Raw genomic sequence first — 17454 nt, 5'->3', positions numbered from 1 at the left:
TGTGGTGGGGCATCTGGGTTGTTTCCATATCCTAGCTATTGTGAACAGTGCTGCAATAAACATGGAACTGCATGTGTCCTTGTATATTGGTTCCTGTTGTTCAGGGTAGATGCCTAGAAGTGGTATGACTGTGTCATAAGGGAGGTCAATATTTAACTTTCTGAGGACACTCCAGACTGCTTTCCAAAGTGGTTGTGTAAGTGTACATCCCCACCAGCAGTGTAATAGTTTTCCTCTTTCTCCACATCCCCTCCAGCATTTGTCGTTGGCTGATTTGTGGATGTGGGACATTCTGACTGGGGTAAGGTGGTATCTCAGGGTTGTCTTTATTTTCATTTCCTTCACCACCAGGGATGATGAACATTTCCTCATGTGTTTCCTTGCCATTTTTATTTCTTCATCTGAGAAGTCTCTCTTTAGTTCCCTTGCCCATTTAGTAATTGGTTTGTTAGGTTTGGGGCGGGGATTAGTTTCTTGAGTTCCCTGTATATACTGGATATTAACCCCTTGTCTGATATATTGCTGGTAAATATTTTTTCCCAATTGGTTGGTTGTCTTTCTAGCTTGGTTGCAATAGCTTTAGCTGTGCAGAAGCTTTTTATTTTAAGGTAGTCCCATTTGTTGAGTCTCTCTCCAACTTGTTGTGACCCTGGGACTCTGTTCAGGAAGTTTCTTCCTGTGTCTATTAGTTCAAGTGTCTCTCCTACTCTGTCCTGCAGTAGTTTCAGAGATTCAGGTTTAATGTTAAGGTCTTTAATCCATTTTGAGTTGATGTTGGTGCATGGTGATAAGCTGGGGTCCACTTTTAGTTTTCTGCATGTGGCTGCCCAGTTTTCCCAGCACCAGTGGTTGAAGAGGCTGTGTTTCTTCCATTGTATGTCTTTGGCTCCTTTGTCAAATATCAGCTGACTGTAGGCCTGTGGATTTATTTCTGGATCTTCTATTCTATTTCATTGGTCTTCGGGTCTGTTTTTGTGCTGGTACCATGCTGTCTTTGTTATTATAACTCTATAATAGAGTTTGAAGTTCGGCATGGATATCCCTCCCATGTTGTCTTTATTCCCTAGAATTGTTTTGGCTATTCTAGGTCTTTTGTTGTTCCATATGAATTTTTGGATTGTTTTCTGTATTTCAGTGATGTACGTCATTGGGATTTTAATAGGAATTGGATTGAATTTGTATATTAATTTTGGCAGTATTGCCATTTTCACTATATTAAGTCTGCCTATGCAAAAGCATGGGAGGTCTTCCCATTTCCTAGTGTCTTCTGTAATTTCTTTCTTTAACTTTTTATAGTTTTCATTAAGTAGTTCTTTTACATCTTTGATTAGGTTAATTCCTAAATATTTTATTTTGGGGAAGGTTATACAATAAATATTTTTAAAAAAAGATGAGTCAAAATGAGGCTGAGTGGTCCCTTTCTGGATTTGACTGGTGTCCTTGTAAGAGGAAGAAATGTGACTCACAAAGGTATTTGGCAGCAAGAGTACCCAAATAGAGAAAGAGAGAATTCAGCTACAGTTAGAAGGCTGCAGTTGTAAGCCAAGGAGAAAAACTTCTGGAGAAACTGAACCTTCCAATACCTTGATCTGGGATACCAAGTCTCCAGAAATGAGAAATAAAGTTATATATTTAAGCCATTCAGTTTGTGGTATTTGTTATGGTAGCCCTAGAAAACCAATACCTGCTTCTACATTTATGGAAATTCAAGCTAGGTGTTTAACCTATTTTTTCCTTTTCCTTTGTAAATTATGCTGCTTAGCCATATCTTCTTTTTTTAAAACAGCGTTGCTAGAAATTGTTCTAATCTATTAAGAATAAACTAGAAGTTGAAAGTGTGGCTTAGTGGTTGCTTTGGGGATCTTGACCTCAGTATCTAACTGAGATCAAGAAGATTATAGCTGGGCTGGGAAGGTGGCTTAGTGGTAGAGTGCTAGCTTAGTATGCATGAAGCCCTGAGTTCGATTCCTCAGTACCACATAAATAGAAAAAGCCAGAAGTGGTGCTGTGGCTCAAGTGGTAGAGTGCTTGCCTTGAGCAAAAGAAGCTCAAGGACAGCACCCCAGCCCTGAGTTCAAGCTCCAACATTGGAAGGAGAAAGAGAAGGAGAAGAAGTAGAAGAAGAAGAAGAAGAAGAAGAAGAAGAAGAAGAAAAAGAAGAAGAAGAAGAGGAGGAGGAGGAGGAGGAGGAGGAGGAGGAGGAGGAGGAAGAAGAAAATGGCTTAGTTTGACAGTGGTTATGGAGATCAGGAAATAAGCAGCATTTTCACAAGCATAAAGGGCTACCTCTAAGCCCATTTCTATTCTTTTCAATGAGGGAAAAGGTATCAAGTATCATGCTACTTTGTCAGATGGATGTTTCTAGAAGTGAAACGTATATGCTAGAAGTTGCTTTGGAAACTGATTCATGACATGTCTTGTCACTGACCTTCCTTTACATGTAAACCTGGGGACACATTTGTTAGCCCATGTTTCCATATTTTTATAAAGGGATGCCTATTCATTAGTTACCCAAAAGATATAAAAACACTACTTACAGCTAAGGGTGGCTGTAATAAAATCTCCATTGTTTCTGCTGCTCGTGGTGGTGGTGGTGGTGATGGTGGTAGTGTTAACGCTGTTTCTGTTGTTATAAAATAAAATATCCTCTTTGAAATCTGAGACGAGTCAAATCTTGTCTTTTCCAGCTGAGTAATTTTGAGGTTTCTTTTCCTCTCTTTGTCTTAATTTTCTCATTTGTAAAATTATATTTTGGGGTTGTGTAATGCTTAAAATTTTGCCTGCTGTGACTTACTAACATGTGGAAGTTTTAGGAACACTGCATCGTGTGTCTTCTGGGAATAGAAACCTTTTATAAGAAGTCTGTGTTAAACAAACACCAGTCTTTCTAAATCCCATAAAACAAAGCCCAGTCTAGAACAAGTACTTTAACACAGTCTTGTTTGTCCTTAAGTGATCCTGATCAATATATGGTGTTCTTTTCAGTACATACTTCCTCTTACTCCTCTTTTGTCTTCTCGCCAAACTTTGCTCCCTCCATTTTGTTTGTGTCATTTTCATTTTCAGTATACTACTATTCGCCAGATTAAATTGGACCCTATGTCTATTAATTTGTTAACTAATTGTACTTTAGAGTCTAAGATGAATGAATTTTACTCATACTACCAAATCAAAATTATCTTATTAATATGTAATGTAGAGCCTTGTTGCCATAGTAAAAGAATCCTACCAGGCACTGGTGGCTCACGCCTGTAATCCTAGCTACTCAGGAGGCTGAGATCTGAGGTTCATGGTTCAAAGCCAGCCTGAGAAGGAAAGTCCATGAGACTCTTATCTCCAATAAACCTCCAGAAAACCAGAAGTGGCGCTGTGGCTCAAGTGGTAGAGCGCTAGCCTTGAGCTGAAGAGCTGAGGGACAGGGCTCAGGCCCAGGCTTGGAGACTCATGACAAAAAAAAAAAAAATCCTTCAGCCTCATTAAACACATATAAAACCATATTGGAGAAGGGGAAAAGTTGAAAACAACTACAAATCACACATTTATTTCTCTACCCAAGCTCACTATTACTTAAGCAGAACCTCACAGGAGTTATACCAAAGCATACAACCTTCACCAGATTCTGTGTAGCCCAATCTTCTAGTGCTGCTATTTCCTATCAAAGCCACAGGACAAGTTGTGCAGGCATCTACAATTCCAAGGATCATAACGCAATCTATGACAACCTACTGTCTACCAGAGTGTCTATGACAAAGTATCTGTCTACCAGGTAAGGTCATCTGGAGTCCACAGTCAAAGGACTCTGATTCAGAGTCAGTGTACTTAATATGTTTAATTGCGCACTTGAGAACGGCATTTTCCAATATGTATTTACAAAATTATAACTCCATAAAATTCAGTGTTCAAAAAGGTGAGGTAGCAGATACTCGGATTATATAACTCTGAGAAGCACTGGGCTAAACCAGATCAAACAGCTTTATTTACAGCAGGATACTGCAGACCCTTTAATATACCCTGATACATTGTGAATCTAAGAGATACCCAAACTCTTTTAACCATGGTACCATTTTTATCCAAGAACATCTGTAAAAGTTTTCATTAATAGTACCAAACAGTTATAAATAAAGTATGTGTCTTAATTCCATTAGTGTTGCTCATGGTGATGTGAAGTGCTTTGGTCCAGGGGCAACTAGTGGATGTAATTAGACTCAGGTCTTAAATATTTTTATATGGATCACCTTGTCTTTTGACTTCCATCTTTAACTTCAGTCTAACAGCCCCGTGTGACCCTAATCAATGTATTTTTACAGTACACTTTCTTTTTTTTTCTCTTCTTGCCTTCTCTCTGATCTGCTTCACTTTCAAGTTCCTGTGTCCCTTTGCTTTTCAGTATATTACTATTCTCTAAAGTGAACTGCCTAACCACTTGTCCCAGAGTGAATAGAAACACAAGGAGAATACCTGAACCTAATCAGTAGCTTGAAATCAAACATAAATGACCCACAATCTTGCAGTAAACCTTCCCAAGGAATCTATTCTTGATCAGTCCTCCTGGTATGTTTTCTTTATTACATAGTAGTTTTCCATCATAAAAATTATGTTTTACCTTTTATCTTCTCTACTTCTCAAGCAAAGTAAGACCTATTCAGCTCCAGGTTTTCAAGAGGTGAGGTGAGTAAAATCTCTGTTGGTCTGCTTCTCTGTCAATCTGTGATGCCTGATGGACTTTCCCAAGTCTGAAACTAAGGGGCAGATTCAGAAGTCCTGCTCATTTCAAGCCTAGCTTTGAGACTTCCTTCTGACCTTTGCCCATTTATGGTTAACATATTTCTTCTACTCAGTCAAAGTAGGTTTTAGTTTGGGATTTGGAGACTTTTAGTGAGTTATAGCTCCCTAGTAGGACTAAGTTTCTTTCTTCAGTTTCCTGGTGTGATGGTATGACTGTAATCCCAGTAGTTGGAAGGCTGAGCCTTCTGAGGATCAGAAGTTCAAGACTATGCTATATAGTCATCCCTTAACTCCTCCCAAAAAGTTAAACTTCAGGATTGAACATTAGACAATAATCATGAGAACAGAAATAAATGGCTTCTAAGTTACGTAGATAACAAGGGTAACAAGCAGCAAAAGGTAACTAACTGCATCTCAATGAAGTGGAGTTCCAAACAAAATAGTTTAGGAAGATGAGCTCTAGAACATTTCAGATTCCTTCTTTCTGCCAACTCACCATCACCCTCCAGTGCTCAACAAAATTAGCGTAGCCTGTTCTATTAAACATAGTTTACACTGCGATTTTCACTTTATGGTTCCACACACACAGCTGCAGCTTATGAACTAGGATAGGCCCACTACCCAGCTGCATAGGGGACAGGAGACGTGAGGGCTAATAATTGGCAGATCTGCCAATGGGACCTCAGTCTCCTGAATCCCACCTGCAATGCTTTCCTTTGAAACTTTGCATCCTTCCTAATTTTACTTTTGAACAGTTTGGTGATACAAGGGACTAAACCATGGGCCTTATGCTTTATACTTTACCACTTGAGTCATGCCCTAGTCCTTTTGCTTTTTCAGTTTATTTTTCAGATAAGGACTCATACTTTTGCCTCGGTCAGCCTCAGTCCATGTTCTTTCTACTTCAGCCTCCAAAGTAACTGGGATTATAGAAATGACCTAGTATGCCTGGTCCCAACTTTTGTTAATTTTTAAAAGAGGTCTTTCATGTCTTGCTATGTACTTAATTATAAATTTTTCTATTTGGTTCTATTGCATGAGTTGGAAAAGATACCAAGTAATAGAAGCATGACTTTCAAACAATCTCCAGTTGAATAATGAGTGTGGGTTGCATGATTTGAGCACTAATAATACCAACAAGTCCAAGAAGCCTTTCATTTATTTAGCTGAACAAAAAATAAAAATCCAATGTCCTCTACCCAAAATGACTCAAGTCACTTTAAAAACTACTCTAGAGATGGAGAGCTGTGGGAAATGACTAAATGGCACTAAAAGCAGTGCTCTGCTCTTTAAAATGTACAAAAAAATTAGGCAGCTTCTCTGTGGCAGAAACATGCGATCTAAAGGGAAGAGGACACAGCCCTGCACAGATCCTAGGAATTGTAATGCAGACAAGTTATATGTTCAGATGCTGAACTCAATAGCTGAGTATGTTTATAACATTCCTGTTGGGCTGGGAAGGTGGCTCTGGGGTAGAGTATTTGCCTTGCATGCATGAGGCCCTGGGTTCAATTCCTCAGCATCACATAAGCAGAAAAAGCCAGAAGTGGCACTGTGGCTGAAGTGGAAGAGCATTAGCCTTGAGCTGAATTGCTGAAGGATAGTGCCCAGGCCCAGAGTTCAGGCCCCACAACCAACAACAACAACAACAACAAAAATTCCTGTTGAGCCTGCTGAGTTCTCTTCCTGGCCTTGCCCTGTTGTGTGGAACCTGCTATTTGTCAGATGTGGTAGGCATTACTTTGATGCTGTAAGTTCCTAACTCTATGCCCTCCACAGAGATCCTAGGAAGCATTAAAATGATGCCAAGGTCCTACCCACAAAAAATAGTCCTCATTTGTTTGAGGTGGCTAAAAAATTCTTTAGTGTGAAAATACCCCTCGAATGCCAAAGTTGTTCAGTTTTATTTTAACACAATTGTGTGGAATTATTTTTAACTCATTATTACAAATACCTGTGGCTTTCTAAACATTAAAGAATAAACAACTTAGACTTTAGTGAAATGATGTCATGAATAAAGTTTGAAACACCCAAAAAAGTTCCTATGGCTAAATTAAGCAAACAAATAATCATTTGATTAGAATGTTTTAGTGTTGTCTCCCAAATTAAAGGAAAATTAGATGAGTAGTCTGGAAAAGGTCAGGGACCACAGCTCCAAGGTTCTATGTGGAGAGCAAGAACGGTGTGTCTCTCTGGAATACTGTAGTGAGAATGGATTAGCCCATTAGTTTTGTGTTGTTCTATTCAATTTCTAAATCCCTATAAGGAGGTGACTGATTTGGCTTTAATCATAGGCTCAACTTTGCCCAGAGGAGGGAAGAACACTGTAAGTGACCCTTCCTCTGGAGATAAATACAACTTGAGAAGGTTATCTTTCCAAAGGAAAATCACTGCACTACTTTCCAAAAAGCGCAGAAAGATGGATATGCAGAACAGAATTCCATCACAGAGATCCGTGGTTGTTTTGAACATCAAAGATAGAATACTACTTTATACTTGGCTGATTTTCTTGGGAACTGATTAACTCTTCAGAGCTGTTTTCCCCCCCTTGACTTGTTGATCTCAGACTTCTAATTTTTATAATTATGTTGTCTCTCCTCCCCTGTTGAATGAATTGTTTCTTGCTAGTGTTGATTTACTATGTTTGACAACCTCTGTCCATTTTTCTCCTCTCCTGACTCTGGACTAGGAAATGAAAGCAGCAAACTTGTGGGATGTGTGCATATGGTGAGTCTGTACACAAATGTGCATCCATGAGTGTACTGCAAGAGGTCAGTTCATAGACCTGGTACCATCTACATTGACTGTTCAGACTTCTCTTACTAACACCTAGCAGTTTAGCAGTTTAGGAGGTAAATTTTCTCTGTAAATGATAGGTCATCCATTTTATTCCATCTTTAACATATCATCAAAAGGATATAAAACGCCAGTCTCATCAGTTTATCAAGTGTAAAAATGGAGGCACAGAGAGCTTAAATACATTGATAGAAGGCTAGTACAAAATTCCAGGTATCCTGGTTTCCCAGCTAGGACTATGTCACCATCAATAAGTCCACAGAATCATAGGTCTACAGAATGAAGGCCAAACACAGTTTAAGACCTAAGGAATCATTAGGTGATACAACAAGTATAAGAAATATACAGGGCGCTGGTGGCTCACGCCTGTAATCCTAGCTACTCAGGAGGCTGAGATCTGAGGATCGAGGTTCAAAGCCAGCCCGGGCAGGAGAGACCGTGAGACTCCTATCTCCAATAAACCACCAGAAAACCGGAAGTGGTAGAGTGCTCGCCTTGAGCTGAAGAGCTGAGGGACAGCGCCCAGGCCCAGAGTTCAAGTCCCACGACCAACAACAACAACAACAAAAAAAATATATATAAAGATAAACATGTGTACTTCTGAGAACAGGGTCCATACATGGAAATAAGTATTGACCTCTTTGTCAAAACAATTTTTAAAATAATTTGACAACACTAGTAATATATTTATTAATCTGCAGGTGACATAATACCAGAAAGAATTATCAATGCATTGAATGATGGAACCAAGATTCTTGCTGGAATTATTAGCTGAAATTTATGATGAATATACCTAAAACCCAGATCTACAAACATGGTATTGAAGTCTCACTTGAAAATTGTTGCATGAGCTTTGACTTATTGCAGAAAAAGAAATACTAGTAATACTTGCCATTTATTGGATATAATGTTGAGTGTCACACTTGTCACAGCACATGGATTATATTAATGTTCAATTCTAAAGGGCAAGCACCACCACCATCATCATCCCCATGTCAGAAAAAATCTTGAAATTTGAGAAATAAAATGTCAAGTGTTCAAAAGATAGTATGCTGAAAGCATACCTATTTGATTATACGCCTTAGCAATATGCTGTTGTTTAATTTTGAAATAAATTCTACTGAAAAAGAGCATCATGGAATCATCTTTGATATTTATGTCTTAATTGGAGTATTATATACATTTTTCTGGGAGACAATTACTTAGATAGAGGTGATAATGATGATCATGATAGATAGATAGATAGACAGACAGACACATCTTTTATAAAGACAGCCATAGTATATTCTGAGATTACTGGAAAGCATGGCATATGAGATATGAACAAAGACACAAGAAACAATCTAAGAGGTGCCTTCAAATATACAAATTTGAAAGAAGAACATGCATGTTCTTGCTCTTTTTTTATTGTCAGGGCGATAAACAGAGAGGTTACAGTTACATAAATAAGGTAGTTAAGTACATTTCTTGTTGCTCTTTTTTAAATGGAAGCTTGGTGAGAATGTTTGAAGACCCAAGTTGCTCTTTGCTTTATTTTTTGAACTCTATTTCATAGTAGCATATTTTACTATGTTACCATGGTTTAGAAATTCAGCCAACATGATGAAAATGAGTAATTACAAACTGACTCCATGCCTTACAGAAATGTTTTGGGCTCTTTACTTTTAGGCCAGAGAGATAAAAATTGGCTCTTTGAAGTTTCCCTTTAGACACATCCTGGCCAGACTAACATGATGAGATTTATCTTTTAACATCATGAGATGTAATGTTTCTCTTTTTTACTTTGGAAATGTTTCACAAAATGAAATTAAATAAAATCCAAATAGACTCTGTCCTGTACACTGCTCCTTCAGCCTGCAAATATCTTCCCTTAACTCTTGTCTGTTCATTTCCTGTAAAGCCTTTTCTCACAGTAATCCTCATGTGAATCTCTGCCTGGATACTCTCCAGTCTGCATTAGGTCCCTTCATCCATTGTCTTCACAGAACACACTTTTCTCCTACATCTACTCAAAATGTATAGTTATGCATTTACCTATGATTATTATTTCTCTCCTCCTTCCCACTCACCTTGAGGTAAATAGAAGGCACTGGAGCATATGGTAGACACTTAATAAATCTTTGTTGGATGAGTTGAATACATTCTTTTTTGCGGGGGGCTCAGTGCTGGGGCTTGAACTTAGGGTTTGGGCGCTTATAACCACAGCTCTACTTCTGGTTTTCTGGTGGTTAATTGGAGATAATAGTCTCACAGACTTTCTTCCCTAGGCTGGCTTTCAACTGCAGTCCTTAGATCTCAGCCTGCTGAGCAGTTAGGATTACAAGTGTGAGCCATCAGCACCCCAACTCAATGTTAAATTTCTAAGATGTCCTCTAAAAGTTAAAAGTTTAACTCAGTCCCTCAACAGAACTGTGTTTCTCTAATATTGGTCCCATTTCTTACAATAAAAAGATGACATTATATGGGCTGAGAATGTGACTTAGTGGTAGAATACTTGCCTAGCATGCATGAAGCCCTGGGTTTGATTCCTCAGTCCCTCCCCCACAGTATAACCCCTGTTTTCACTGTATTTGATGTTGGTATAATTTGGGGAAGGGAAAAAACAAATTGTTTAAATAGGGATACAGGTGGACCCATTGCAGCAATGAGATGTACAAGACGTTATATCAAAAAACGAACTTTACAATTTAGGCAGGGGGGCGGTGGAAGATGGGGAGAATGTAGTTGTGGAGATGGTTGGAAAGGGACGGTAGGGGAAAAACAAAGGAGGAGGCAACAATGCTTGATAAGAAATGTACTTATTACCTTGCTCATGTGATTGTAACCCCTCTGTACAGTATTTTCACAATAAAAAAAAACTTATTTAAAAAAAAGAAAAAGACAGAAGTGGCACTGTGGCTTAAGTGGTAGAGTGAGCAAGGCGCAGGGACAGAGCCCAGGCCCTGAGTTCAAGCCCCAGAACCAGCAAAAAAAGATGACATTATAAAATCTAAAATCCTCTGTGTGTGTGTGTGTGTGTGTGTATGTGTGTGTGTGTGTGTGTGCGTGCGTGTGTGTGTGTGCATGTAGAACTTTCTTGAAAACCTGATTCTCTGTTTGCCCATCAAAGATTTGGTCAAAGGTCTTTTGGGAAAACAAGTTGACCAGGTGATTTCTTGGCTAGCCACATGGGCAAAAGCATCATGCACCAAGGTCATGAGCAACACAAACAATGTAAAGTCACAAGACCTGACACAGTTCCATTACTGCACCCCCAATACTTCTGAGGACTACACTGTTGGCAGATTATGTTTTGGAAAAAGGTAAAAATTTAACTCAAAAGGTGGGCATAGTTAACCAATAGCAGTAGTTTCCAGTCAGGTTAGCTGAACAGCTTGCCTTTTGTTTTTTCTATATGCTAACACCACAATTGTTTACCTTAAATTTACAAGGGCAAGGACCAAGTCTATCATGTCCCTCATCTTGCTGGCTGTGCTCAGAACACAGCAGGTGTTCAAGAATCAATCAATGAGTACATGGATAGATCCACTTGAGGTTTGGGTCTCCATGCATGAAGGCAAATTAAGAATGACCAAAGCACGAATAAAACCTCTTATCAGCAGGGCTGAGAAGGTGGCTCAGTGGTAGAGTGCTTGCCTTGCATGCATGAAGCCCTGGGTTTGATTTCTCAGTACCACATATACAGAAAAGCTGGAAGTGGCACTGTGGCTCAAGTGGTAGCTAGCCTTGAGCTGAAGAGTGGAGGGACAGCGCCCAGGCCCAGAGTTCAAGCCCCATAAGCCACAAAAACAACACAAAGCAAAAAACATCTCTTATCAGCAAGGAAAAGTTGGCTTTGAAGTAACTTTTTAACCTGTGGGAGTTGTGTTCTGAACCATGTGATGAATACTGTTTTTTTTTTTTTACAAATACCCACTTTATTGCCCCCCAAATGATTACAATCATCTACTTGGCTTATAGTTATTGACTTCAAATAATCTTTCATAAGTGTTTAAAAGTGCTAAACTATAATAAAATATTGTGGCTATTTTTGAAATAGGAGTAGAACCTTCTTCCAGTCCATGCTGATTAGTTGGATAGAAAATCTGGATATAACTTCCCACATAAAATTTAACTCCAATTATATGCACATATAGGCATTTTATTCTAAATCTTAATGGCAAAGTCATAAATGAAATTTATGACCTGTGGTATAGCAATATCACTACATAAAATTTTTCTGTTTATTTGGGAAGAGTGACATCAGGGAATTATAAAATTCATTTATCAAGGTAACTAATAGTTGCTACTATTAACAAGGCTCTTAATGAGATTAAGGACCTCTAACTTGCCTCACAAGGCAGAGATAGAACCAATGGATAGAAATTACATAAACACCAACTTTAATTCATTGTTAGGAAAGAACGACATCAACTTGCAATAAAAAAGCTACTTAGAATATGTAGTCGCCCATTGCTTTGTTTCTTATTTGTATGCTTTTGCCTCAAGGGACTCATCATTAATTCTAAGAATGTGACATGGTCTCCTGGGTGACAGTGGTGAAGAAGCGAGTAGTTATTGCAGCCTCTGATGAGTAATTAAAACACCATTAGCACAGTAAGAGTTTGAAATACAATGCTATTGTCTAGAGGGATGTGCTCATCTATGGCATAGTGGAATTAGAGTTTCAAGTAAAAATTATGGAATGGAATTTAGAGGAAAGAATTCCAGGATGCCTGAGGGAAGGTAAAGAAGTACATTCGGGCTAAGTGCCAGAGGCTCACACCTGTAATCCTAGCTACTCAGGAAGCTGAGACCTGAGGATCAATGTTCAAAGCCAGCATGGACACAAAGGCCTCATGAGACTCTTATCTCCAATTAACCACTTAAGAACTGGAAGTGGATCTGTGGCTCAAAGTGGTAGAGTGCTAGCCTTGAGTATAAAGAGCTCAGGGACAGTGCCCAGGCCCTGAGTTCAAGACCCACAACCAACAATAAACAAACAAATAAAAAAAGACATGCAGGGGGCAAAGAGAAAATTTCCCCCAAATAATCCCTTTCACAGTGTTGGTTATGCACCCAATATTGGAAAGTCTCCTGGCCAACTCCTGCCTAATCTCACATCAAATGTCACCAGTGTGTGCTTTGTGCATAGGTTAGTCAAGCTTTTCCCCATTTCGACAGCTCTGTATCCCTGCAATAATCCTTGTGGGAAGAGTGTCCAGAGAGGATGTGAGAGAAAGGAGAATGAGAATAAACACAGCATCTCCTTGTCAGAACAAAGCTGCAATGTCCACAAGAATGGTTCCAGTTTTGCCCAAACAGATCAGCTTAGCCCAGTCTGAATCTCAGATAACTACACAAAGGCATATGAAGACACACTCTGCTGAAAATTGTATGAACCAATCATCTTCACCAGACTCAGTGCATTCATGGACAGCACCTTGCTCTTTGGCTGACTGGAAAGTTCATAGGTGAGTGTGAGGTTTTGCATGGTACCTTCTGATTTCTGCTTCTTGAAAAGTCCCTGGGGACTAAGTCATAAGTTATCAGTAGCATCTGTTCCAAAGACGCATCATAATTTAGGTCTAACCTAACTTTATAGCCCAATAATAACTTCTCTTTTCAGGAATCCTTACTCCCATCACATCACACATCCTTTGATCTTCTAATTCTCATGTCAGTTGCTGCTGAGGTCCCCAGCTCTTCCCTCCACTGTCCCAAATTTCCCAAGACAAGTTCTGGCATTTATCCAGAGCTCTAATCCCACACTTCATACTACACAGACAGCTCTGCTCCCCTCTAGGAGCACATCTGGATTAGCATAGCTTTACAGGAAATAACTGCAAATTGGCAGTCTGAGGACTGTGCGCAGTCTACAGAACCATTTCTTTTGACATTGGATTTGCATAATGTTTAATAAGACCATTCTAAAGGGTGGGCACAGTGGCTCACTCCTGGAACCCTAGCTACTCTGGAGACTGAGATCTGAGGATCATCATCCAAAACCACTCTGGGCAGAAACAATTATGTCCAATTAACTAGAAAAAAGCTAGAAGTGGAGGCATGGCTCAAGTGGGAGAGGATCAGCCTTGAGCACAAAGGCCATGAGCGAGCCCAAGGCTCTGAGTCCAAGCCCCAGTACTTGCACATACAAAAAAAAAAGAACACTTAAATTGTTGCCACCATTTAAAAGAAGCACTTTTCTACTTTTAAGAAATAATAAATGTGTGTGTCTTCCTTTCATATGTCAGAAAATGTGGTGACTCGATTCACTTTTCACCTTTCTGGCTAGTATAAATCAGCCACACTGAGTAGCAGATGGCTGTTTTATGTCTCTACTACTTCTTTCTTTTAACCACTTGCTTTACTCATGTCAACTCCTGGTGGATGTTATCCACATTTGTCACACACACACACACACACACACACACACACACACACACACACGTAGTTATCTAGCCTAATTCCTAATCCAGATGGTTTTATAGACACATGAGCAGAGCAGAGACAAGCTAAATACCCTAAATCACCTTCAGTCCTCCCAACCAATGCCACTGCTTACTTTTCCTAAGCTATTCTTATTTTAATTCTGTGAAGTACTATGGACTAAACACAGGCTTTATACATACTAGGCAAGTGCTATATCACTAAGCCAAAAGCATAGTATTACTACACTATAAAAGATCATGAACCCCAAGATAGGGACACAACTTGTTTTTTTTCTTTCTTGCTATTATTTTTAATGTATATAAAATGTACTATGTGATTTTTGTTTGTTTCTCTTGTATGTTCTTCCCCCACAGCATAACCCCTGTTTTTACTATATTTGACGTCAGTACCCTGCATCTTGTATATACATTTTTCTAATTTGGGGAGGGGAAGGCAAATAACAAAATGCTGAAACAAGGATATAGCTGACCCATTGTAACAATGAGATGTACAAGACATTATGTAGAAAACAAGCTTTACAACTTCGGGGGGGGGGGAAGGTGGGTGTTGAGGATGTGGGGAAGGAAGGGATGGTAGGGGGAAAAACGAAGGAGGAAGTAACAATGCTCGACAGGAAATGTACTCATTATCTTACTCATGTAACTGTAACCCCTCTGTACACTATTTTTACAATAAAAAATAAAAAACATTTTAAAAATCTGAGCAGTCAACTCTAGATGAACAGCCATATGACAAAGCTGTTGAAACACGTCTCATTATTCTTACAGAACTGCTAAAAGCTGTGTGTAGACACATATTTATAGTTGCCTTAGTCTTCAAAATCTAAGGACATTATAAATTTTGTTCTTTAGAAAAACACAAATACTAACTTGATATACCACACTACATACACACACAGACACATAGAAAATCAACTTTCAAGGCAAAATTTTTATTATAAACCTCATAAATGTATATCTTTATTTCATTGGCCTTGGCTGCTTATAAATTCAGAGGAAAATAAAAATAAGTAGAAAGAGAGGGGGGTAAAGGGTAGTCAAGGAGAAAGGCAATCACCAATTGAAGTTTTTCTTTTAATTTTTTGTATCATATTTGTTCTCCTCCTTCCCAAAACCTGAACTGAGGTCTTCGAAGTTGACAAAGAGAATCTTCTAATGTTTGGTAGAGAAGTCACTTACTACTTTGGATTCATCTCCATAGTTTTTCAGTCATTATACAGGATATTGAATCTACCAATATGGCAGCTATGAAGCTATAATCAAGGACAAGATAGAGCTGAAGAAACATCCCCAGCTTCTCAGACCCACAAAGGTGACTAGCCTACAACCATAACAAACCCTTTGTAAATTATATTTTTAATATTAGAAACACAGGCAACAATGCTTGATAAGAAATGTACTCATTACCTTGCTCATGTAATTATAACTCCTCTGTACAGTATTTTCACAATAAAAAGCTTATTTAAAAAATATTAGAAACATTAAATACTAGAGAATAGAATATGTGCAAGTTTTAAAGAAACCAAACTAACATCACCATCATAGATTACTAGATGTTGTATAGTTAAGATGTCAAACTCCTAAGACGGATCTCTACAGATTCAATGCAATTCTAGTTAAAATCTCAGCAGGAATTTTTTTTTGTTTTTGGTGAAAGCTGAGAAAATATTTGACTCTCAGGCTTATTATAGATAGTTACATTAGTCAAGACAGTGTGATATTAGAGAAATGGTAGATATAATAAAATCAATGGAACAGATTATAGAGTCCAGAAATAGACACAAACATATATCGCTCATTATTTTTTTATGAAGCCATAGAGGCAATTCAAGGGATAAAACAGATCAAGGGATCTTAAACAGAGGGTGCTGCACACTTCTAGTTTCTGGTTCTGCATGTGGTAAGTTTAGAAGTTGCCATCCACCCTAATAAGTCAAAAGCTGAAGATAGGCTGGTGCTGGTGGATCAGGCTTATAATCCTAGCTACTCAGGAGGCTGAGATCTGAGGATACTGGCCAACAGCCAGTTCAGGCAAAAAAGTCCATGAGACTCTTATCTATAATTAACCACCAGAAAACTGGAAATAGTACTGTGGGTCAAAGTGGCAGAGCATTAGCCTTGAGCGAAAAAGCTCAGTGACAGTGCCCAGGCCCTGAGTTCAAGTCCCCTGAGCAACATAACAACAGAAAAAAGCTGAACAAAGAGAAAAAAACACTAAGAATTTTTTTTTGGGGGGTCCGGTCGTGGGGCTTGAACTCTGGGCCTGGGCTCTATTCCTGAGCTCTTCAGTTCAAGGCTAGCACTCTACCAGTTGAGCCACAGTGCCACTTCTGGCTTTTTTCTTTTTGCTTATGTGGTGCTGAGGAATCGAACCCAGGGCCTCAGGCATGCAAGGCAAGTACTCTACCACTGAGCCACCTTCCCAGCCCCCAACACTAAGAATTTTTAAGGGGGTAATGGCAGTAATGTATTTTACTTATCCTGTCCATTAATAACTCATATTTTAAAACATTACCAATATTATAATAATTGAACTCAATATGAGAAGATCAATTTACATATATATAAATAAAATAAATAAAAGTATAAATAAAACAAACAGTTAATAGCATTATAACCAAAATAATTCCAAAACATATAGACAAATGCTTGGTTTTAGTGTGCTTACACATGACTCAGACTTTGGTGTAAAGTTCTGCATAAAAGGAAGTAGTTTTGGTGTACTTCACTAATAGGAATGTCTCGATGCTGAGATGGCCTCGTCTTAGTATTTCTTCTGCTGTTAGTTCTGAACATAGTTACCTGTGAGTGTGTGAATGGATCTGAGTGGAGAGGTACTCAGCATGTTAATTCCAAATAAGAGTAGATAACTGATCATTATAGTTATAGGGAGGTAGATAGGTAATGCCACCGCCCCATATTTTTGAGGCCAATAGGTTACAACTAAGGAATGTAGCCAAGATTCAGGAAGAAAAGTCTACACAAGTTAAAGCATGAAGCCATACTTGAGAAATTAGGAAAAGAACAAAATCATAAATCTATGCTTTCTGGCAAGGACAACAGTAAATTTTCCACCATTTTCCCTAAGGCTTTAGATTAAGTCCTTGCAGCAGAGGGGGTACAGGAAAGCGGGGAGGGAAGTTCATTCAGCTGGGCAACTTCAACATTCCCATCCATGGAAAAGAGATGGAGGCCTGTGAGGCCGAGGCCTCAGCCCTCCTATAGAGGTGTCTGCTCTTAGTGTTATAGGCCTCAACAATTCTTTTAAAATTTCTAAGAGAACTGTGGTCACAGGCAACCCACAATAGAAGACAAATGGGCAGGTACAAAATGATCACAACAAAGTCGGAGAAACTCCATCTCCAACTAATAAAAAAAGCTAGACTGGAGTACGGATCAAGTGGTACAGCTCTAGCCATGAATGAAAAGGCCAAGTGAGAGCACACGACCCTGAGTTCAGGCCTTGGTACTGACACTTAAGGCTAGTTTCTACCTCAAGCCA

At 38.9% G+C, this 17454-nt stretch overlaps 1 pseudogene; it reads right to left on the bottom strand.

Annotated features, from left to right (window-relative positions):
* Window positions 1-16616: 16616 nt before the first annotated feature.
* Window positions 16617-17030, bottom strand: LOC105988779 (annotated as a pseudogene).
* Between the last annotated feature and the right edge of the window lie 424 nt (window positions 17031-17454).

The sequence above is a fragment of the Dipodomys ordii genome, unplaced genomic scaffold (genome assembly GCF_000151885.1).
Source record: "Dipodomys ordii isolate 6190 unplaced genomic scaffold, Dord_2.0 Scaffold51, whole genome shotgun sequence".
Taxonomy (NCBI): Eukaryota; Metazoa; Chordata; class Mammalia; order Rodentia; family Heteromyidae; genus Dipodomys; species Dipodomys ordii.
Note: the sequence above shows the minus strand (reverse complement) of the source record. Positions and strands in the feature narration are given on the sequence as shown.